The sequence below is a fragment of the Jaculus jaculus genome, chromosome 8, assembly GCF_020740685.1.
Source record: "Jaculus jaculus isolate mJacJac1 chromosome 8, mJacJac1.mat.Y.cur, whole genome shotgun sequence".
Taxonomy (NCBI): Eukaryota; Metazoa; Chordata; class Mammalia; order Rodentia; family Dipodidae; genus Jaculus; species Jaculus jaculus.
In genome coordinates, this window is record NC_059109.1 from 100009927 (window position 1) to 100035195 (window position 25269).

General features: G+C 43.8%; 1 pseudogene; it reads right to left on the reverse strand.

The window, feature by feature from the left end:
* Positions 1-12579: 12579 nt before the first annotated feature.
* On the reverse strand, positions 12580-14076 carry LOC101613672 (annotated as a pseudogene).
* Between the last annotated feature and the right edge of the window lie 11193 nt (positions 14077-25269).

Consider the following 25269-nt stretch of genomic DNA (forward strand, 5'->3'; position numbering starts at 1 on the left):
CCTTGGCCTAAGAGACGCCTTGCAGTGCTGTAAGTACAGCTTGATGGACTATTCTGGTCAGAGTTGAAAGACCTGAAGGCAGTAAGAACTATGGACTGTGGGGCTTGGCTTATGAGGGTGCGAAAGAGCTTTTCCTGGACAGGGCTAGCAGTTTGTGTGAAAAGCTTGCTGTTATGCTTGTGTCCTGAGAAATTGTGCAGGGTTGCTTTGCGTAGAAATGAACTGGTGTGAGCAGAGGGATATGTCACAGAAAAAATGAAATCTTTGGGCCTAAACTGCTGCCCATTCACTTGCAAATTGTTTGAGATATCACAACAATTGAGATTGGGCCAAAAAATAAAAATAAAAAGAAGCTGTAAAAGTCAGGTATAGTGGCACTTGCCTTTAATTCCAGTACTTAGGAGGCTGAGGTAGGAGGATCACTGTGAGTTTGAGACCAGCCTGGACAGCAGAGTGAGCTCCAGATCAGCCTAGGCTAGAGTGAAACCCTGATTACAAACAAAACAAACAAAAACACCAAGACACTGGGTTGGAGAGATTGCTCAGTGGTTAAGAAGCTTGCCTGCAAAACCTACAACCCAGCTTCAATTCCTCAGTACCCATGTACATGCACAAAGTGGCACCTATATCTAGAGTTTGTTTGCAGTAGCTAGAGGCCCTGGTGTGCCCATTCTCTCTGTCTTCCTTTGTCTGTTTCTGCTTGGAAATAAATTAAAATTAAAATTAAAATTTTTCATTATTATTTTTTTTTCAAGATACAGTCTTACTCTAGCCCAGGCATACCTGTAATTCACTATGTAGTCTCAGGGTGGCCTTGAACTGATAGCAATCCTCCTACCACTGCCTCCAGAGTGTTTAGATTAAAGGCATGCATAACCATGCCTGGCATTTTTATTTTAATTTTTTAAGGTTTTTTGATGTAGGGTCTCACTGGAGTTCAGGCTGACCTGAAGACACCTATAGTCTCAGGCTATCCTTGAACGCACAGTGATACTCTTACCACTGCTTCCCAAGTGCTAGAATTAAAGGTTCATGCCCCTGTAGTTTTCTCCTTTTCTTTTGTAGGCATTTGCACAGGTCATATACCATTTTTGAAATGATTGCTTACGGGGAAGAGTCTAGTCGTGATCTAGGACATCGGGAGCAGCATACGGGGAAGAGTCTAGTCGTGATCTAGGACATTGGGAGCAGCATACGGGGAAGAGTCCAGTCGTGATCTAGGACATCGGGAGCAGCATACGAGGAAGAGTCTAGTCGTGATCTAGGACATTGGGAGCAGCATACGGGGAAGAGCCGAGTCGTGATCTAGGACATCATAGATGCTGCTCACAACTTGAACTTTATGTCTACTGAATTATTTTCTTCTTTACTGCTCCTAAACCAACAAATATTGACTACAACCAATATGTTCTTTTCAATTTTTTTATTGACAACTTCTATAGTTATAGACAATAAACCATGGTAGTCCCCCTCTCACATTCCCCTTCACAATTCCACTCCCCATTGTATCCCCTCTCCATTCAATCAATCAGTCTGTTTTATTTTTTATGTCATCACCTTTTCCTCCTAATTCTGATTGTCTTGTGTAGGTAGCATCAGGTACTGTGAGGCCATGGATATCCAGGCCATTTTGTGTCTGGGGGGGGTGTATGTTGTAAGGAGTCCTACCCTTCCTTTGGTTCTTACATTCTTTCCGCCACCTTTCCACAAAGGACCCTGAGCTTTGGAAGGTGTGACAGGGAAGTTTCAGTGCTAAGCACTCATCTGTCGCTTCTCAGCATTATGGTACCTCCTGAGTCATCCCAAGGTCCCCATCATCTGAAAAGAGAAGTTTCTCTAACCAAAAATGAGAGTAGCATTAACATATGGGCATGACCATTATGAGAAGTGCTTATGTTACACCCATAGGGCTCATGACTTCCTCTGTCAAAGGTTTTCAGTATCAGGCATGTATTCCCTCTCATGGACTATGCCTCCAGTCCAATTAGAGAGCAGATATGCCACTATTGCACCCATTGGCTCATTTGGCCTGGCTGGCCAATTTTAAGGCTTGCAGTGTCCATTGTTGTTTATTTATCTCCACTGGTGAATTCACTCTCTATCACAGAGCTATATGCAGCAGTTTTTGTTTTTTTTTTTCCTAGCTTTCTGTCAGCTGGTTTACACAGGGAAGTTTTCAAGCTCAGCTCCAGGAGTATTTCTCAGCGACCTTGCAGCCCAAGCATGTGGAGTCTTCAGTCAGCAACAGTGTCTTACCATCTATTCCTGGTGGGAAATCAAGAGCCTCGGCAATGCCTGTAATGTTTTGGAAGGTATCAGGGACCTCCCTCGGCAACGACTTACTGACATCCCTGACACTGAAAATATGCTAGTAACAATCTATGGCTACTGGGTGCGTCATTGTCCAAAAAAGTAGGTTTCCATATGACTTATTCATACCCTCTTAGTCCGCCACCTTTCCTTTACTCAATCTTTTCCCCTGACCTCACTTAGGCCTTTCCACCAGTAATCTGTTCATCTTTTTACATATATGCAATACCATTCCCATAAGTCCCCCCACTCCTCCCTCCCTTTATCCCCTTTCTAGCTTTCTGGCCTCTGCTATTGAGCCTTATTCCAACTCACATACAAGTCCAAACATCTGTAGCTACGATTTATATATGAGAGAGAACATGTGGCACTTGGCTTTCTGGGCCTGGGTTACCTCACTAAGTACAATCGTTTCTAAGACCATTCATTTCCCTGCAAATTTCATAATTTTATTTTTCTTTACCGCTGAATAGAACTCCATTGTATAAATGTACCACATCTTCATTATACACTCATCAGTAGAGGGACATCTAGGCTTGTTCCATTTATTAGCTATTGTGAATAGCACAGCAATGAACATGGATGTGCAAGTATCTCTAAGGTAGTGTGACAAATCTTTAGGATATATTCTTAGGAGTGGTATAGCTGGGTCATATGGTATATCTATTTTTAGCTGTCTCAGGAACTTCCACACTGATTTCCACAATGGCTATATGAGACTACATTCCCACCAACAGTGTAAAAGGGATCCTCTCTTTCCGCATAGTCACCAGAATTTATTGTCATTTGTTTTCTTGATGATAGTCATTCTGGCAGGAATGAGATGGAATCTTAAAGTAGTTTTAATTTGCATTTCCCTGATGGCTAAGGATGTAGAATATTTTTTTTTAAGATGTTTATATGCCATCTGTATTCCTTCTTTTGAGAACTCTCTGTTTAGTTCCATAGCCCCCACCCCCTTTTCTCTGCTTTGGTTTTTTAAGGTAGGGTCTTGCTCTAGCTCAGGCTGACCTGGAATTCACTATGTAGTCTCAGAGTAGCCTTGAACTTACCGTGATCCTCCTACCTCTGCCTCCCAAATGCTGGTATTAAAGGTGTGCACCGCCACACCCAGCCTCATAGCCCATTTTTTTAAATTGGGTGACAACAACCAATATTGACATGACCTGCTGGGTGTGGCAGTACACGCCTTTAATACCAGCACTCAGGAGGCAGAGGTAGGAGGATCACTGTGAGTTTGAGGCCACCCTGAGACTACATAGTGAACTCTAGGTTAGCCTGGACTAGAATCAGACCCTTCCTCGAAAAACCCAAAATAAATAAATAAAAATAATAAAATAAAGCTGGGTGTGGTGGTGCACGCCTTTAATCCCAGCACTTGGGACGCAGAGGTAGGTGGATAGTCATGAGTTCAAGGCCATCCTGAAATTACATAATGAATTCCAGGTCAGCCTGGGCTAGAGTGAGACCTTACCTCAAAAAACCAAAATAATAATAATAATAATAATAATAATAATAATAATAATAATAATAAATAAAATAAAATGAAATGAAATAAGTCAGGCGTGGTGGTGCATGCCTTTAATCACAGCACTTGGGAGACAAAGGTAAGAGGATCACTGTGAGTTCAAGGCCACGCTGAGACTACAGAGTGAATTCCAGGTCAGCCTGGGCTAGAGAGACACTACCTGGAAAAACAAAACAAAACAAAACAAAAACTGGGCATGGTGGCACAAGCCTTTAATCCCAGCACTTGGGAGGCAGAGGTAGGGGGATCGCCATGAGTTCAAGTCCTCCCTGAGAAGAATACAAAGTGAATTCCAGGTCAGCCTGGGCTAGAGTGAGCCCCTACCTTGAAAAAAACAAAACAAAGAAAAATCCTGAAAATGTTATATGAGCAAAAATAAGATCTTAACAAAATTAGAAACTATGGAAAATTCTGCAATTCCCTTCCCATTGCTGGGACAGAGCACCTGACCTAAGGCAGCTGAAGGAAGGAAAGGGTTTATTTCAGCTTGTGGTTTCAAGGGAAGGCAGAGAACAGAGGGTAGAGCAGAGGCTAGGCATCATTTCTTGCCACAGTTACTGGCAGAAAATAGAAAGAGAGTGAGCTGAAGGCTAGAGAAATGGTTTAGTGATTAAGGCGCTTGCCTGCAAAGCCAAAGGACCGAGGTTCAAGTTCCCAGGACCCAGGTCAAACCAGAGGCACTTGAATCTGGAGTTTCTTTGCAGTGGCTAAAGGCTCAGGCATGCCCATTTTCCATTTGCCTCTCTCTCTCAAATCAATAAATAATAAAAGAGAAAGAGTGAGCTCTGATAAGATGAAGTTGGGCTAGAACACCCCAAAACACACCCTCAGAACACATTTCCTCCAGCAAGGCTTCATCCCCCAAATTGCCACCAGGTTGAAAACACATGAGTTTGGAGAACATGTAATTCAAACCACCACAGAAAGGAACTAACATATTCTGGAGTTGGAGAGAGTAATAGTTGAAGTGAAAAATTTGGCAGGCTAGGTATGTATCTCAGTGGTGGAATGTTTGCCTAACATACACAAGGCCATGGGTTTAATCTCCAGCACCAACAAATATATAACTAAATAAACAAACAAAATAGATAATTATAAAATTTAAAAAAATATTTTATTTATTTTTTACTTATGAGAGAGAGAGAGAATGGGCTCTCCAGGATCTGTAGCCACTGCAAATTCCAGACACATGTGCCACCACGTGCATCTGGGTTACGTCAGTTCTGAGGAATTGAACCTGAGTTCTTAGGCTTCACAGGCAAATGCCTTAACTGCTAAACCATCACTGCAGTCCTTAAACTTTTTTTTGAGGGAATTAAATACCAGATATGTGCAAGTACATGAAAGAATGAACTTGACATTAGAGAAATCTAAACTATTGAATGTAAAGAGCAGAAAGAGAAATTAAAACCGAGTTTGGTGGCACACGCCTTTAATCCCAGCACTTGGGAGGCAGAGGTAGAAGGATCACCATGAGTTCAAGGCCACCCTGAGACTACACAGTGAATTCCAGGTCAGCCTGAGCTAGAGTGAGACCCTACCTTATGCCTTCTTGCATAAGCAGAAAATATACATTAAGCAGAAAATATACTTTTGAAATGCCTTCATGCAGGCAAACACACATTATGGAGGCCTCAGAGAGAAAGGGGGAAAGAATGAAAAATATATTATCTAAAAAATATATTTTTATAGCTGAGCATGGTGGCTCACTCCTTTAATCCTGGCACTCAGGAGTCAAATGTTGGAGGATCGATCGCCATGAGATCAAGGCCAGTGCAGGGCTACAGAGTGAGAGATCCAAGCCAGTCTGGGCTAGAGAGACCCAAACTTAAAAACAACAACCAAAAAAGGAAAAAGACAGTGCTTGGGAGCGCCCCAAATTTAATGACTACAAATCCAAGCAGCTCAAATACTCCAAACAGGTTAACTACAGAGGTACACATCAAGACTCTTAATAATGAAATGTTAAAAGCCAAACAAGAAAAAGCTTGAAAAGTAGCCAGTGAAGTGAATTCTAGTATAAGAGATTCTCAAAGATTATGTGAAAATACAGAAACCCTAGAAGCCAGAAGGCAAGGGGAAGATATACTTAAAATATTTAAAGAAAAAGGAAACAGACTACTACCCAAAGAGAATACTATACCAGCAAAACTATCTTTCAAAACTTAGGCAGAATGAGCTACATAGTGAATTATGACTTTAAAAAAAAAAACACTCCTATAAAACTCCTTTCTTCTCCTTTTCTTCTTCCTCCTCCTCTGTTTTGTTTTGTTTTTGAGGTAGGGTTTCACTCTAGCCCAGGTGATCTGGAATTCACTATGTAGTCTCAGGCTGGCCTTGAACTCACAGCAATCCTCCTACCTCTACCTCCCAAGCACTGAGATTAAAGGCATGTGCCACTGTCCTTAGACTTAAGGAATTTTCAAGGATAATTTTAAAAAATTATTTTTCAAAGATGGTTTTGATTTTTTAACTTTTTGCCTTAAACCTTGATAGCTGCTGTATTGGTCAGAGTTCTCTAGAAGCACAGAACTGTTAGAATGAACATATATGGGGCTGGAGAGATGGCTCAGCAGTTACAAAGCTTCCTTGCAAAGCCTGATGACCTGGGGTTCAATTCCTCAGCACCCACATAAAGCCAGATGCAGAGTGGTACATAATCTGGGATTCCTTTGCAGCAGCAAGAGGCCCCTGGCCTGCCCATTTTCTCTCTCTCCCTTTCTCCTTGCAAATCCGCAAATAAAAATTAAAAACATTTTTTTAAAAAGAATGAGCATATATTTCAAAGGGATTTATTAAATTGGCTTATAGAATATGGCTGGCAGTCCAACCATGGCTTTATGGAGGCTGGAGAGGCTGGGAACCCCATCGCTCCTCAGACCTCGAGGCCGGGTCCTCCAGCAGTCCCAGTCTGGTTCTGACACCTGGAGGATTCCTGAAGGATATTCATTCCATGTTAGAGTGCCAAAGGATCTGGGTTCCCAGACCTGCCGGGAACAATAGCAACCAGACAGATGTTCACAAGCAAGAAGCAAAGGTGGACAGGCCAAACCATCACTTGTTCTTTCATTTTTTTTCTTAGTTTTTTTTTCTAGGTAGGATCTCGCTCTAGTCCAGGCTGACCTGGAATTCACTATGTAGTCTCAGGCTGGCCTTGAACTCTCAGCAATCCTCCTACCGCTGCTTCCCAAGTGCTGGGATTACCACAACTTTATTGTGGGACCTCTTCAAACGTAGGCTGCTTCCAATAGAGAGTCTTCCCCCTTCAATTCATCCTTCCTGGACACGTCCTCACAGAACTGCCCAAGAGGCAGAATCCCTTATTTGATTCCTGATCTGATCAAGTTGACAGTAGAAATGAACTGCGGCAGCTGCTTGCAGCGCCTCAGCCTGAAGATGAGACTCTGGGACGCTGGCTACCTGTGGCATCTGCTAAGGGTCATCCTAGGCAGGAGCCTTGTTGGTTTCTTATATATTCAGCATGGTATCTTGGAGCTAACCAAGATGTGAGGATTCTGTAATCATTAGGTTTTATGATCAACGCATTACTTGGTCACTTGTGCCAATTCTACTGACACCTCCACCTTCTTATCAAACAAGCCTCAACTTCTTCCGCACCCCTGGCAGCCTTCAAATCATCCTTGTGCTTCTGCCCTTATCTGCTACATCCTGCCCACCATGCATCCACTTGGATCTGCTTCCCACTAGAGTACCAATGTTCAGTCTTCCCTATACAAGAAGCAGCTTTCAACTCGCTTCCATAATCGCTGTGCAGATTTGGTCCAACCCGAGCAAGAGGGCATAAGCCAAGTTACTTATTCAGCTGTAAAGGTATGTATTGAGGTTTCCACCCTTCAGGGAGTGAAGGTAGAATAAGTATTGTGTGAGTACATTGTTTACAAATGGGGAGATGACTGTGTTTCCTCCATAGGGTGTTCACTTCTTTTTTAGAAGATGGCTTAGCTGTTAAGGGCTTGCCTGTGAAGCCCAAGGACCCGCGATCTAGGCTCGATTCCCCAGGACCCACGTTAGCCAGATGCACAAGGGGGCGCACACATCTGGAGTTCGTTTGCAGTGGCCCGAGGCCCTGGTGTGCCCATTCTTTCTCTGTGTCTGTCGCCCTCAAATAAATAAACACAAATATTAAATGTATACACACACACACACACACACATACATATAAAAGATTCTTAGGCTGGAGAGATGGCTTAGCGGTTAAGTGTTTGCCTGTGAAGCCTAAGGACCCCAGTTCGAGGCTCAATTCCCCAGGACCCACATTAGCCAGATGCACAAGGGGGAGCACACATTTGGAGTTCGTCTGCTGTGGCTGGAGGCCCTGGCATGCCCTTTCTCTCTTTCTCTCTATCTGCCTCTTTCTCTCTGTGTCTGTCACTCTCAAATAAATAAATAAATAAATAAATAAATAAATAAATAAATAAATAAACAAATAAATAAATAAAAGATATTCTTAGTTATTTGCAAGAGGGGGAGGGGAGAGTGAGCCTGCCTCAGGACCTCTTGCTGCTACAGAATAAACTCTAGATGTATGTATCACTTTTGTGTTTCTGGCTTTACATGGAATCGAACGCAAGCCAGCAGACTTTGCAAGCAAGCACCTTCAACCACTGAGTTATTTCCCAGCTGGAGTTTTTACTTCTTGATCCTTCTCCAGGCCCTGTGCTTCTTTAATTAACTAGCATGCACATGTGCATGCATACGTGTGTGTGTGTGTGTGTGTGTGTGTGTGTGTGTGTGTGTGTTCGCATACCAGAGCCTCTTGCCCCATCAAACAAACAACATACACTTGTGTCACTTTTTTCCTTCAAATTTTATTTATTTATTATTTATTTATTTGAGAGAGTGAGAGAGAAAGAGAGAATGGGCACATCAGGGCCTCCAGCCACTGCAAACAAATGCCAGACGCATGTGCCACCTTAGGTATCTGATTTACATGGGTACTGGGGAATCGAACTGAGGTTCTTTGGCTTTTCCAGCAAACGTCTTAGCCACTAAGCCATCTCTCCAGCACACTTATGTCACTTTTTGCATTTGGCTTATGTGGGTGGCTGGGGGACGGTTGACAGGCTTTGCAAGTGCCTTTAACAGCTGAGTCATCTTCCCAGCGTCAGGCGCTGTACTTCTTGATTGATGGGAGCTCTTACTTCGAGGAGGCTGAAGGAGAAGACTTGGGAAGAGTGCTGCTCTAAGGAGTTGGGACTTTCTCCTACAGGAATGGAGGGCCATTGCTAGGTCTCTAAGGCCAGCCTCACACTTTCAGTTTTTGGAAGCAAGAGCACTGTGATGGAAGAGCAGTGATTGTGTGCAAGGCCCTGCCTGGTTCAATTCCCAGTACTTCAAAAAGAGAGACAGTAACAAAGAGGTGATACATATTTTAAATTGTATTAAATAATATTACAATAATAAAATTATATTTAGTCAGCACACTTTTTTTTTTTTTGAGGTAGGGTTTCACTCTGGTCCAGGCTGACCTGGAATTCACTATGTAGTCTCAGGGTGGCCTCAAACTCATGGTGATCCTCCTATCTCTGTCTCCCAAGTGCTGGGATTAAAGGTGTGCACTACCATGCCCAGCTTCTCAGCACACTTTTTAAACTTTGTCCCACCTTGCAAAACATAAGAAAGGCTGATCTTTATATAACTCATTGGTGTCAAAGTAAGGGAGCGGGCACTTCTAACTGGAATAAAGTAAGGATGCATGCATAATTCTAAATGGAGCTTCAGCTTCATAAATACATACGAACATATATATTTCTCTCTCTCTGTCTGTCTTTTTCGAGGTAGTGTCTTGCTTTAGCCCAGAGTGACCTGAAGTTTATTGTGTAGTCTCAGGGTGGCCTCAAACTCACAGCAATCCTCTACTTGTGCTGCCCAAGTTCTGGGATCAAAGGCATGTGCCACCAAATCTGGCTTCATTGTTTTAACGAAAAGGAAAAATTAAAGATTATATCAGTGTGAGAAGAAAAAAATATTATGGTAGGTTTAACCATTTGTTTGACTTTTCATGATACAATATATGTAAATTTTAAATTAATTAATTGTTACAGTCATGTTCGCATTGCTGGCAGAAATCACTCAACCAAGAGCAGCTTGTGAGGAAAAAGAGTTTATTTTGGTTTACAGACTGCATGGGGAAGCTCCATCATGGCAGGGGAAAGCAATGGCATGAGCAGAGGGTGGACATCACCTCCTCACCAACAACAGATGTACCACAGCAATAGGAGAGTGAGCCAAACACTGGCAAGGGGAAACTGGCTATGACACCCATAAGCCCACCCCCAACAATACACTGCCTCCAGGAGGCATTAGTTCCTAAATCTCTATCAGCTCAGAACCTAGCATTCAGAACACCTAAGTTTATGAGGGACACCTGAATCAAACCACCACATTCCAATCCTGGCCCCCATAAACTGACAACCATACATGATATAAAATTCAATGCATTCATCCAACTTGAAAAGTCTCCATATTTTTTATCAATCCTAATGATGTTCATACATCCCCATAGTCCAAGATCTTTTCACTGAGCCATAATACAAAAAAAAGAACCCTCAAAAATACCCATAATAGCATAGAATAAACCATTCACACCGCAAAAGGTGGCATTAGGTATAGCAAAGAAATGTTCAACCAATACAAATTGTTTTTGTAGGTAATTTAAGTCTTCTTTAATGTTAATGTTTTAAAATTTATCAGTAGTGCTGTGCACACAGTAGTTGGTCAACAAATGCTAATACAGACATTATTACAGTTGACAGCAATACATAATCATTCTTTTATAACAAATGTATTGTAGTAAAGATAAAAATGAAATGATCATTTTTTCATGATAATTAATGTTTTCAGAGAACACTGAAATGCTTACATTTCCCCACAGTAAGAAGAAATTGTAATTTAAAATCCAAGTATGCTCTTTTTATATCATATGCAATTATTACAGAATTCATAGATTCTAAAAAGCTCAATCATTTTAATATGCAACAGAAAGAAAAGCTTAAGATTCTGTACATTTTGAGTACAGTTTATAATAAAACTGGCTCCATATCTAAAATGACTTGACATTCCCCTCATTTTTAACTTTTGGCAAAAATGTATATTTAGGATCAGTATTATGTAAGCCAATAAAGGATGCTTTAGGAGAAATCCCCCATGTCACCCCACCAGGACCATCTTACAACACTCAGCGTACGAACTGAATGTGTGGCGACACTGACGTGCAGCAGCAGCTCTCAGCGTCGCATTCCATTGGCCCTGGGCATAGCGTGCAGGCCCTGCGGAGGTGAGCAGGACGGCGTGCTCCTTGCAAGACACTAGCCTTGAGAATTTGTATTTCAAAAATACTACCCTAAGGGCTGGAGAGATGGCTTAGCGGTTAAGCGCTTGCCTGTGAAGCCTAAGGACCCTGGTTCGAGGCTCGGTTCCCCAGGTCCCACGTTAGCCAGATGCACAAGGGGGCGCACGTGTCTGGAGTTCGTTTGCAGAGGCTGGAAGCCCTGGCGTGCCCATTCTCTCTCTCTCCCTCTATGTGTCTTTCTCTCTGTGTCTGTCGCTCTCAAATAAATAAATAAATAAATAAATAAATAAATAAATAAATAAAAGAAGCAACACACTTTCCAGATGCATAACCGAGGCACATTAACTTTCTTAACACTGGATGTATAAAAGGCATTTTTGGAATAAGTTTCAACATCTTTAAAAAAAAAAGTATACAGTTCAATCTACTTTTCTGAGAACATGTGGATATTTAAAACAGCTAGTTAATTCATTCAGAAACTTTGGTGGTATTTTATGTTCAATGTAAGTTTTTATGAGGGTTTAATTTATGCACATGGAGAGACCAAAGAACAAAGTTACACTGTGATAGGGCAGTGAGATCTATAACTATCAACACAGGTTTAATGTTTCAGATCTGAATTTTATAGTGTTGATACATACTATACTTATGGAAATACTAATACACGTATAAACAGGACTGGAGCACAGGTGAATCATATCACCACCAATGGGATAATGCATGACAGTTCTAAGGCGTAAGGTTCAGTTCTGGTTCAAGAAAGGGCTATCTGATCCTGTGACCTTGAGAGTAGCACCCATACAGATGAGACCCCATCATCAAGAAATGCAGGACTAAGCCGGGCGTGGTGGCGCATGCCTTTAATCCCAGCACACAGGAGGCAGAGGTAGGAGGATCACTGAGAGTTCGAGGCCACCCCGAGACTACATAGTGAATTCCAGGTCAGCCTGAGCCAGAGTGAGACCCTACCTCGAAAAACAAAACAAAACAAAAAAAGAAATGCAGGACTACAAATTAGACATGAAAGTAATTCTGGAATTTTGGGATCAAAATCCATTCTCAATAATTCAGTTATAATATGTAATTAAATATCTGGAATTCAAAGGCTTAAGTGGCTGGTGCTTGGTTATTAGAGCACAGAATTTGTTGCTCAGTCACATCCTTAGTTTCTCACTCAACTATCTATTATAAAACACCAGTGTATGTTTCTTTCCTCTTCTCAGTACTCTTAAAAGATTAAGCTTTAAACTGGGCGTGGTGGTGCACGCCTTTAATCCCAGTACTTGGGAAGCAGAGGTAGGAGGATTACCATGAGTTTGAGGCCACCCTGAGACAACATAGTTAATTCCAGGTTAGCCTGGGCCAGAGTGAGACCCTACCTTAAAAAACCAAAAAAAAAAAAAAAAAAAAAAAAAAAAAAAGACTAAGCTTTGTCCTGGCAAACAAAAAAATGCAATGTTGCTAAGGAAAAGAGAACCTGTAGCTAAAGGAAATAATTTAAGTGCCAGTTTCTCATTATCTTGTAATAAACACAGGCTCTGTAACAACCCTTGCCTTTATTAGGCACTTAAATTCGATGACTGAATGAAGAAATCTTCTACTGAAGTAATCATACAGGATGACTCCAGACATGAGCCCTTCCTAAGAAGATTAAGCTGGTGTTAAATAAAATGAATCTTTCTTCTACACTGGCCACAGTCATTGTTGCTATCTACATGTTTTTTATGACCACCATCTAATTTCGGTTCTTTGTAAATTCAGTTCATTGTTTTAAGGGTTGTACAGCAGTTATGACTGCAGATACCTAAGTATATTTTTTTTCCATTCTTATAAAGCAGTATTATACATTAAACAAAAGGAAAAAGGAGAAAATAATGGGAACCTTGAAAATAGTGGGGTCTACAATTCCCCAGGGTATACTGCTTAACACTGACTTCACAATGTGAAATAGTCAGGACAAGGCTTGCCTGCCTGCACTGCATGACTACACAGTTCACTGATGCCACCAACACATCACCACTGCAAGGATGTGCCCTGTCTGCTGGCTTGATCCGAGGTAGTCTAGCGGTCCTGGGAAGTACCGTTCTGGAGCTTTGGAAATGTATGTAGAACAGGAAAGCAAGAAGAGCGATCACATACAGCACAACTGCACGTGGTGCAAAATCCTGTACAATAGGAGCACTGATTCCTCCATTGAGCCGGACCCAGTGAGGAGCAGGGATGACGCCATATCCCGAACAGAACAGAAGATGACTGAAGGGAGCCTCGGCCACTGCTGTGTGAGGTAGCTGGAAAGAGTCTGCGCGAAGAACCCCGCCAGGATCATAGCCAGCACGCGATCAAGTACAGCTAGCGCCAATAATTATTGCAGTAAAACGCATAAAACACTCCTGAGACATAGCAGCCCAAAATTCCAATAGAAATTCCTGCATAATCTAATGCCATCCGTCTTCGACACGTTTTATTCTGACCGATGGCAGGAAAAAAAAAAAGGTGATAGCCCACTGAACACAGCAGACCTGGAAGCAGAAAAGACAAGTAGAACAGATTACAAAATCTTCTCTGGATGCGCTTGCTGAGGGTAACACGGAGGTCATGTCATGGATTCCCAGGGTAAAGAAGGAAAGGAAACCCAGCAAATGACTCCAGATGTTTACTATCTCACTAGATAAAATACACACGCAGGTAGGCCGGGCAGCCGTCAGTGATGCAGAGGGACACGGGCATGTGCTCCTAGGTGAGGAGCGGTAGCTGCCCAGCTCGCCCTAGTGCGCGCTCTTAAGCAGCTTCTGCTGCGTGGTTCCCTGCTCGCGAGCGTTCCCCGACCAGGGAAGGGGCTTCCCGCCGCCTCCGCCCCGGCCGGGCCTGGCCCGCAGGCGCCCGAGAGGACCCACGGGAGGACAGACGGCCGGCCCAGTCCCCCCATCCCCTCCGCTACAAGCCACAGCATCAGCACCTGTTTTTTTTTTTATTCCCTCCCCCCCCCATTTTCCTCTTTGAAATTCCATTCTCCATCATATTACCACCCCATCACAATCATTGTACTTACATATATACACTATCAGCCTATTAAGTACCCTCCTCCCTTCCTTTTTTTTTTTTTTTTTTCTCGAGGTAGGGTCTCACTATAGCCCAGGCTGAGCTGGAATTCACTATGTAGTCTCAGGCTGGCCTCAAACCCACAGCGACCCTCCTACTTCTGTCCCCCAAGTGCTGGGATTACAGGCGTGCGCCACAACACCCGGCTAATACAAAATTTAAACAGGGCAAGCATCAAACTGTAAGTCCAAGTCTTGCAACACTAGCCAGTGACAATTCTCCATGTCTGATCATTCTAACCAGCAACAAGCCTTTAGAGTTCTCATTCTGCCCCTCCAGCTAGGATACTCAGTCTTAGAAGACTTCATCTGGGGCAGGCAGCTCCTTGCTGGCCAGGTGTACCAGCATTTCCACTGTCATCCATGGTTCATCCTCAGGGTTTCATCCAGTCTCCATGCAGGCATCCAGCAAACCTGCTTTACACTGCCCATGGCCATTTCCAAGACACGGGACTGCATTGAAAACTCAAATGACCCTCTCTTTCCTGCATTTTTTTTTTCAAGGTAGGGTCTCAATCTAGCCCACGCTGACCTGGAATTCACTCTGTAGTCTCAGGGTGGCCTTGAACTCTCCGTGATCCTCCTACCTCTGCCTCCTGAGTGCTGGGATTAAAGGGGTGCATCACCACACCCGGCATCTTTCCTGCATTTCTTATACTCCACAATACTGGGTATGATGCCAGTTTGTTAATCCGGGGGGGGGCGGGGGGAATAATGAAGACTTTGAAGAACAGGACACTCCTTGAGCATTCAGGCCCTTTCAAAAGAGTATACATTTTTCCTGTTGCCCTAGTACAGGTCAGTTGGCCCAATCTCAAGGTTGTAATCTCCCATATAATTGCAGCAGAATGGACAGAAGTTTCAACCCAAAGATCTCATTTCTGTTCCATATCCCTCTGCTCACAACAGTCCATTTCTCTGCAATGCAACCCTGCGCAAGTCTCAGGACATGGCCATAACAGCAAGCCTCTCACACAAACTGTTTCTATCCCAGTCCAAGCAAAGCTAATTCATATCCTCATAAGCCAAAGCTCACAGTCCATACTTCTTCCTGCATTCAGGTCTTTCCATTCTGACCAGAATAGTTCATCAAGCTATACTTACAGCGCTGCAAGGTGTCTCTTAGACCAAGATTCCAAATCCTTCCACATTCTTCTTGAAAATCAGCTCCAAAAAACCAAAGCCTAAAAAAAAAAAAAATAAATAAAATAAAATAAATAAATAAATAAATAAAACAAATGGCCAGGGTAGCTGGCCTGTGAGGACCTGGATTCCTTTGACTCAGCTTCCCTTTTCTTACTTTTTTTTTTTTTTTTGTTTTTTGAGGTAGGGTCTCACTCTAGCCCAGGCTGACCTGGAATTCACTATGTAGTCTCAGGGTGGCCTTGAACTCACAGTGATCCTCCTACCTCTGCCTCCCAAGAGTTGGGATTAAAGGCATGAGCCACCATGCCCAGCTCTTTTCTTACTTTTTTCTTTTCTTTTTAAAAATTTTTTTTTATTTTTATTTACTTATTTGAAAATGACAGAGAAAGAAAGAGACAGAGAGAGAGGGAGAATGGGCACGCCAGGGCCTCTAGCCACAGCAAATGAACTCCAGATGTGTGCACCCCCTTGTGCATGTGGCTAATGTGGGTCCTGGGGAATCAAACCTTGAACCGGGATCCTTAGGCTTCACAGGCAAATGCTTAACCACTAAGCCATCTCTCCAGCACTTTATTTTCTTTTTCGAGGTAGAGTCTCAGTCTAGCCCATGATGACCCTGGAGCTCACTCTCTTGTCCCAAGCTGGCCTTGAACTCACAGTGATGCTCCTATTTCTACCTTCCAATTGCTGGGATTATGGCATGCCCCACCATGCCAGGCTCTGCCTCTTTTTTTCTGCAGACATGTTGGGATCACAGATTCATGCACTCTTGTATCCAGTTTTCTTGGATTTGACAATCCAAACTCCAGCTGTGAGACTTGTACTTGGGAATCTAACTTTTCTTGTTTTGTTGTTGTTTTTTAATCTGAAGGTAATAGCCTTTCTCTCTTTCTCTTTCTTTCTTTTTTGAAGTAGGGTCTCACTCTGGTCCAGACTGACCTGGTATTAACTATGTAGTCTCAGGGTGGCCTTGAATTCATGGCAATCCTCCTACCTCTGCCTTCCAATTGCTGAGATTAAAGGCGTGCACCACCATGCCCAGCTTTTTTTTTTTTTTTTTTTTTTTTTTTTTTTTGGTTTTTCAAGGTAAGGTTTCACTCTAGCCCAGGCTGACTTGGAATTCACTCTGTATTCTCAGGGTGGTCTTGAGTATTCATGGCGATCCCCCTACCTCTGCCTCCTGAGTGCTAAGATTAAAGGCATGTGCCACCATGCCGGGCCTCTTTATTTGTTTTTTGTTTTTTTTTAACTTTTTTTTTTCAATTAGGCAAGCCCAACAGACTGGCCTTTTTTCATGAGAAAGAGAGAGAGAATTGGTGCACCAGGGCCTTCAGCCACTGTAATTGAACTCCAGACATGTGTACCACCTTGTGTACATGTGCAACCTTGTTCATGTGTCACCTTCTATGTCTGGCTTACATGGGATCTGGGGAGTTGAACATTAAGTCCTTAGGCTTTTCATGCAAGTGGCTTAACTGCTAACCCATCTCTCTAGCCCTAAACATTTTTTATTGCCAACTTCCATAATTATAGACAATAAACCATTAATATAATTCCCTCCCATCCCTGACGTTTCCCTTCACAACTCCACTCTCCATCATATCCCCTCCTCCTCTCAATTAATCCCTTGTTTATTTTGATGTCATCATCTTTTCCTCCTATTATAATGCTCTTGTATAGATAGTGTCAGGCACTGTGAGGTCATGGATATCCAGGCTATTTTGTGTCAGGAAGATTGCATTATAAGAAGTCCTACACTTTCTTTGGCTCTTTTTTTTTTTTTTTTTTGAGCTAGGGTCTTGCTCTAGCCCAGGCTAACCTGGAATTCACTATGTAGTCTCAGGGTGGCTTTTAATTCATGGTGATCCTCCTACCTCTGCCGCCCAAGTGCTGGGATTAAAGGTGTGTACCACCATGCCCGGCTGGCTCTTACATTCTTTCTGCTACCTTGGAGGGTGTGATAGAGATGTTTCAGTGATAAACACTCCTCTGTTACTTCTCACACTATGGTGCCTTTTGAGTCATCCAAGAGGTCACTGCCATCCGAAAAGAGAAGCTTCTCTAGCCAAAAGTGAGAGTAGCATTAGTATATGGGTATAAATGTTAAGAAACGTGCTTACAGGGCAGTTTGGTGAGCATAATATATGCATTTAGCCAGGCAGCAGCAGGCATTATATCCCTAGGGCTCATAACTTCCCCTGTCATAGGTTTTCAGTATCAAGCAGGAATGCCCTCCCATGGAACAGGCCTCCAGTCTAAGTAGAGAGTGGTTGGTTTCGCCCATAACAGATATGCCACTATTGCACCTATTGGCTCATTTGGTCTACCCAGCCAAATTTAAGGCTTTCAGTGTCCACTGTTGAGTATCACTGATGACTTCTCTCTCCCATAAATTTGCATGAAGAGTAGCTTTTTCCAGCTTTCTGTCAGCTGGTCTACAGAGAGGAGGTTTTCAGCTCAGCTCCAGCTTGATTTCTCAGTGACCTTGCAGCCCAAGTATGTGGGGTCTTCAGCAATAAGGTCTTACCATCTATTGCTGGTGGGAAATCACGAGCGTTGGTAATTGCCTATGTTTTGGGAGTGTCAGGGAGCTCCCTGGCCAACAACTCACTGGAAGGTATTCCATCCTTGGCACTGAAACTTTTCCAGTAACAATCTATGGCTGCTGGGTGTGCCATTATCAAAAAAAAAGTAGGTCTCCATATGGCTTATTCACACCCTCTTAAATTTTGATTAATTCTCCCTCCACCCTTCATTTACTCAATCTCTTCTCCTGACCTTACTTAGACTTTTCCACTCTCAGTACTGTGTTCATCTACTTACATATACACAATACTATCCTCTTAAGTCTTCCCCCATTTATAGCCCCTTTCTAGTTTACTGGCCTCTACAACTGATTTTTACTCCATCTCATGTATAAGTCTAAATATTTGTAGCTAGGATCCACATATGAGAGAGAACATGTAGTGTTTGGACCTGGGTTATCTCACTTAATATAATCCTTCTCAGATCCATCCATTTCCCTGCAAATTTCAATTTTTTTTAACTGCTGAATAGAACTCCATTGTATAAATCTACCATATCTTCATTATTCATTCATTCTTTTTCAAATGTTATTTATTTATGGGAAAGGGCAGATAAAGAATGGGCACACCAGAGCCTCCAGCCTTTGCAAATGAACTCCAGAGGCATGTGCCTCTAAGTGGGTACTGAGGAACCAGACTTGGGTCCTTTGGCTTTGCCGTCAATAGCCTTAACTGCTAAGCCATCTCTCCAGCCCATGTTTTTTTTCAGCCACCCTGAGACTACATAGTGAATTCCAGGACAGCCTGAGCTAGAAGAGACTCCTACCTCAAAAAAACAAAACAAACAAACAAACAAAAGAATCAGTGATAAAGTAGCAAGCTACTTTTTATTGTTCCTTCTTTAAAAAAATATTTAAAAGCCAGGCATGGTGGCACACACCTTTAATCCCAGCACTTGGGAGGCAGAGGTAGGAGGATCGCTGTGAGTTCAAGGCCATCCTGAGATTACATAGTGAATTCCAGATCAGTCTGGGCTAGAGTGAGACCTTACCTGGAAAAAAAAAAATTAAGGGGCTGGTGAGATGGCTTAGTGGTTAAGGCACATGCCTGCAAAGCCTAAAGAGCCAGGTTCAATTCTCCAGATCCCACATAAGCCAGATGCACATGGTGGTGCATGCACCACCTCTTGCATCTGGCTTTATGTAGGTCCTGGGGAATCAAACTCAGGTCCTTACACTTTGCAGGCAAGTGCCTTAACTGTGGAGTGATCTCTTCAGCAACACTGCCCTTTTTTTTTTTTTTTCAAGTTAGGGTCTCACTGTAGCCCAGGCTGATGTGGAATTTACTATGTAGTCTCAGGGAGGCCTCAAACTCTCCATGATCCTCCTACCTCTGCCTGCTGAGTGCTGGGAATAAAGGCATGAGCCACCACACCCAGCTCTGTTCCTACTTTATTATTATATTATTATTATTATTATTATTTTGGTGGTTTTTTTTTTATTTGAGAGCGACAGACACAGAGAGAAAGACAGATAGAGGGAGAGAGAGAGAATGGGCGCACCAGGGCTTCCAGCCTCTGCAAACGAACTCCAGACACGTGTGCCCCCTTGTGCATCTGGCTAACGTGGGACCTGGGGAACTGAGCCTCGAACCGGAGTACTTAGGCTTCACAGGCAAGCGCTTAACTGCTAAGCCATCTCTCCAGCCCTTATTTTGGTTTTTTGAGGTAGGGTCTTGCTCTAGCCCAGGCTGACCTGGAACTCATTGGTAGTTTCAGGGTGGCCTTGAACTCATGGCAATTCTCCTACCTCTGCCTTCCGAGTGCTGGGATTAAAGGGATGCTCCACCATGCCTGGTGCCATTAGGATTTTTAACAGTGATTCATAAATTTAATTTATATTTAAATAAATTTTTTTCCCACAAACAGTAATGGTGAATTTTTAAAATTTATTTGCAGGTGGGCATGGTGGTGCATGTCTTTAATCCCAGCACTTGGGAGGCAGAGGTAGGAAGACTACTTTGAGTTCAAGGCCAGCATGAGACTACATATTAAATCCCACATCAGCTGGGTAGCCTGGGCTAGCATGAGACTCTACCTCAAAAAAACAAAAAAAAAAAATTTTTTTTTATTTGCAAGGAGAGGAAGGGAGAGCGAGAGAATGGGGACACTAGGGTCTCTTGCCACTGCAAATGCATTCCAGACATGTGGCATGTGCCACTTTGAGTAACTGGCTTTACATGGGTACTGGCTAATCAAACCCAGGCTATCAGGCTTTGTAAACAAGAGACTTAAATACTGAGCAATCTCTTCAGTCCTGGTTTTCTTTTGCTAATACTATAAGTCAATTTTTAATCCTAAATAACTTAGTCACACCAAGTACAGATAATGCCTGGACTTCCAAGATGTTATGAAAGTGATATCCACTTAGTGTGAACCATACTTGGAATATAATAGTTATTTGTTTGATGCCGGGCACTGAACCCATTACCTCGTATGTATTAAGTACATGGTCTACCACTGAGCTACACCCCCAGTTCCGCATTCTGAGTTTGGTCCTTTCCTGATCTAGCAACTTGCAGTGAGTCCCTTACCATGCTTGGCAACACAGCCTGGCATACCCCCCCCCCCCGAGAGCCTCACGATCAAGAGAGAGCAAATGATACTACTGCTAAGTGGGGTACTGCTAAACCAGGTAGGTGAGGTGTAAAATGGGATAATTGCAGCCTTACCCTAGATGATCTAGACATAGAAACAGCAGAAAAATGTGTACAGTGCCTGAGCATACAGTCTGCCAGTATTATGGAGTGAGTTTCAAAACTCTGCCTGTGGGTGAGAGGGCTCCATGTTGTCCTCTCCTTGCTCCAACCTCCTGGATGACTTCAGGAACAACTCTCACCTGGACTCTGCCATGGCTAGCCATTTCCTGAGTACCAGTGTTGACAGCATAAATGGGAGACAGGAATTCAAGGGCACCATGACTTAGTTTCTGGAGGAGAGTTCCTGGAATATTCTAAAAGCTTCTCTTGTGTTAAGCAATGTGAGTCTGGAAAACTAGATCTGCACTCCCACTGACCTTGGGTGCCGAGATCTATTTCACACACCATGCCCGGCTCTCCTTTCCCTTCTTATAAGAGCACCAATGCCATCATAGGGGGCTCCACGGCACAACTTCACCTAAATCTAATTACTTCCCAAGGGGCTACCTGCTAATAACATCCCACTTGGGTTGATTTCAAGATTAACATTGGCATTTTAGGGGTCACAAACAGAACATTTGTTACTTGCCAACTCTCTTTCTCTCATTTTCTCTCCTCCCCCTCAGGAAATTCAATTGATAGGGTTGGCACACTTAAGGCAAGTTGTTTACCACTGAGCTAAATCCCCAGCTTTTTTTTGGCTACACGTGGTATTTCTTTTGACTTTTTGTTTTGCACATATGTGTGTAGTATGCATGCATGACACATGTATGTGGACACATGTGTGCTCATGCATATGGAGGCCAGAGATTGATGTCACGTGTCTTCCTCAATCACTTTTCACTAAGGTAGGGTCTCTCACTTGAGCCCAGACTTTGTCAACTGGCTAGCCTAGCTAGTCAGCCTGCCCAGAGATTCTACCTGCCTCTTTTTTTTTTTGGTTTATTTTTATTTATTTATTTAAGAGCAACAGACAGAGAAAGAGGCAGAGAGAGAGAATGGGCACACCAGGGCTTCCAGCCACTGCAGGCAAATTCCAGATACGTGTGCCCCCTTGTGCATCTGGCTAACGTGGGTCCTGGGGAATCAAGCCTTGAACCGGGGTCCTTAGGCTTCACAGGCAAGCACTTAACTGCTAAGCCATCTCTCCAGCTCTCTACCTGCCTCTTGAGTGCTGGGATTATAGGTGGGCCACCATGCTCACAGAGTATTTAGTGAATTTGGGACCTAAGCTCTGGACCTCATACTTGCAATGCAATCACTTCATCCTCCTAGACTCTTCTATTGACATTTTTTGTTGTGTTGCTTTTGAGTTAAGGGCTCACTCTAATCCAGGTTGATCAGAAATTCAATCTGTAGCTCCAATCTGGACTTAAAAAGACGTTTTAGTTTTATTTATTAGAGACAAAGAGAGGGAGGGAGGGAAAAGGAGAGAGAGAGAGAGAATGGGCACGCCAGGCCTTTAGCCACTGCAAACAAATTCCAGATGCATGTGTGACCTTGTGCATCTGGCTTACGTGGGTCCTGGGGAATAGGTCTTGGGTTCTTTGACTTTGCAGGCAAACACCTTTATTTATTTATTTATTTATTTTTGGTTTTTTTGAGGTAGGGTCTCACTCTAGCCCAGGCGACCTGGAATTCACTATGTAGTCTCAGGGTGGCCTCGAACTCACAGCCATCCTCCTACGTCTGCCTCCTGAATGCTAGCATTAAAGGCATGTCTCACCACACCTGGTACAGCGCCTTAACAACTAACCCAATTTATTCAGCCCTGGACTTTTTTAAAAAAATGTTTTCTAAAAATTATTTTGAGAGAGAGAAAGAAAGAGGCATATAGAGAGACAGGGCTAGAGAGATGGCTTAGTGGTTAAGTGCTTGCCTGTGAAGCCTAAGGACCCCGGTTCAAGGTTCAATTCCCCAGGACCCATGTTAGCCAGATGCACAAGAGGGCACACGCATCTGGAATTCGTTTGCAGTGACTGGAGGGCCTCGTGCGCCCATTCTCTCTCTCTCTTTATCCGTTACTCTCAAATAAATAAATAAAAATAAACAAAAAAAATTTTAAAAAGAGAGAGAGAGAATGGGCACACAAGGGCCTTCAGCTGCTGCAAATGAATTCCAGATGCATGCACCATCATGTTTATGTGGGTCCTGGGGAAGTGAACCTGGGTCTTTTGGCTTTGCAGGCAAGTGCCTAAACCAGTAAGCCATCCCTCCAGCCCTTTTATTTTATTTCTGAGAGAGAGAATGGGCATGCCAGATTCTTTCAGCCACTGTGGATGAACTCCAGACACATGCACCTCCTTGTGTGCATGTGTGACATTGCACGCTTATGCCACTTTTGTGTCTGGCTATGCGTGAACCTAGAGATTTGAACCAGTGTTCTTAGGCTTCACAGGCAAGCACCTTAACCTCTAAGCCATCTCTCCAGCCCCCATTTTGTTTTTAAAGTGAATTTAAGAAAGGTGTGTTTTGGCTGGGTGTGGTGATGCACACCTTTCATCCCAGCACTTGGGAGGCCATATTAAGACTACATAGTAAATTCCTGGTCAACCTGAGCCAGAGTGAGACCCTACCTTGAACCCCCCCCCCAAAGGTATCTTTTAATTTTTTTCAAATATTTGGCTTTGCAGGCAAGCGCCTTAAGCAGTAAGCCATCTCTCCAGCCCATCAAATCCATTTTTTAAAATTTTTACTTATTAGAGACACAGAGAGTCAGATAGTACACCTGCACCAGAGCTTCCTGCCACTGTAAACAAACTCCAGATGCATGTGCCACACTGTGCATCTCGCTTTATGTAAGTAGTGGGTAATTAAACCCAAGCCATCAGGCTTTGCAAGCAAGCACCTATAACCACTTAGACATCTCTCCAACCCCTTCTTTTAACTATTTTATTGTTATGTTTGCAAAAGTAATTTTTGGTTCATGCCATTTATGTTCACCTATCAGACAGGCCATTGGAAACAAGCTCCTTTAACCTCTGACCCATCTCTCCAGTCCTAGAGAGGATTTTGATATGAGGTTGAAGCCATTGGGAGAAGCTAAGAAAGGTTTAGCCCCATTCAACATTGCCTACTGCTATTTCCACAGAAGCTCTTTTTGAATTTTAGTGGGAAAGAATGACTTAGTGATTAGCAATTCTTTTGTTTGTTTGCTTTTCGAGGTAGGGTCTCACTCTGGCTCAGGCTGACCTGGAATTCACTATGTAGTCTCAGTGTGGCCTCCAACTCACTTCAATCCTCCTCCTATCTCTGCATCCTGAGTGCTGGAATTAAAGGCTTGCGCCACCACGCCCAGCTTGTTTAAGCAATTCTTCATTGACCTCTCTGTCAAAGTTCTGTGGAGAACACCCCTCTCTCTGCTCAAGGGAACATGACACCTTGCTCACTTCCTTATACAGTACTGCATTCTATCCTTTATTTTCCTAGTAATACAAACAAGGGATCTCACATTCCTGCGGGGGGCTCCAAGTGGATTAAAGAGCCAGAGGCAGGGAAAATTTCCTGCCCTTTGCCTGACCCAGAGCATTAACGGACACGAGGTCACTTAATGAGGCATGATAGCCTGGTTGTTAGCCCAAAGTCCAGTCATCTAAGCATGGGTGGGGAGGTGGTTGGTGTGTGTGTGTGTGTGTGTGTGTGTGTGTGTGTGTGTGTGTAGCGGTGGGGAGCAGGACCAGAAGGTCCGCGAGTTCGAGGGCAGCCAGGGCATTAACGGACACGAGGTCACTTAGTGAGGCATGATAGCCTGGTTGTTACCCAAAGTCCAGTCATGTAAGCATGGGTGGGGAGGTGGTTGGTGTGTGTGTGTGTGTGTGTGTGTGTGTGTGTGTGTGTGTGTGTTACCCAAAGTCCAGTCATGTAAGCATGGGTGGGGAGGTGGTTGGTGTGTGTGTGTGTGTGTGTGTGTGTGTGTGTGTGTGTGTGTGTGTGTGTGTGTGTAGCGGTGGGGAGCAGGACCAGAAGGTCCGCGAGTAAACAAAGCCAAAGAACCCAGCTGGGTTCGATTCCCCACGGTCCACGCAAGCCAGCTGCACAAGATGGCGCATGCGTCTGGAGTTCGTTTGCAATGGCTGGAAGTAAAACTTACGCCGGGGGTGGTGACGCACGACTTTAATCCTAGCACTCCGGAGGCAGAGGTAGGAGGATCACCGTGAGCTCAAGGCCAGCCTAAGACTACACAGAGAATTCCAGTCAGCCCGAGCTAGCGTGAAACCCTACCTCAAAAAAAAAAAAATAATAATAACAAAACTCTTAGATTGCAAGGAAACTCGGGGCCTGATCAGTCGCCCCACAGACAAGATGAAAGCAGGTGACCTGATCAACCCCACTTCATTATGGTTCCTCTGCAAGTAGCCTCCCAACCCGGTGACCTGGTGGCACCTGCCCCGCCCATGGGCAGCGAGCGAGGCCGGTAGCGAGCCGAGCCCCAGGTGCTCTGACCGCTGGGTGAAGCTGGGGCAAGACTGAGCTCTGCCGGAACCCTCGGACACGAGGAGCCGCAGTCCGCTTTGGACTGAACTGGGGCGTGTCTTCCCGCTCGCCGGGGACACCGGCCCCTACCAGAAGCCGCTCGGTGCTCGATTGCTCCAGCCTGGCGACGGCCGACGACCCACGGCGGCTCTGCGCTCGAGGCGTCGAGCCTGGCCCACC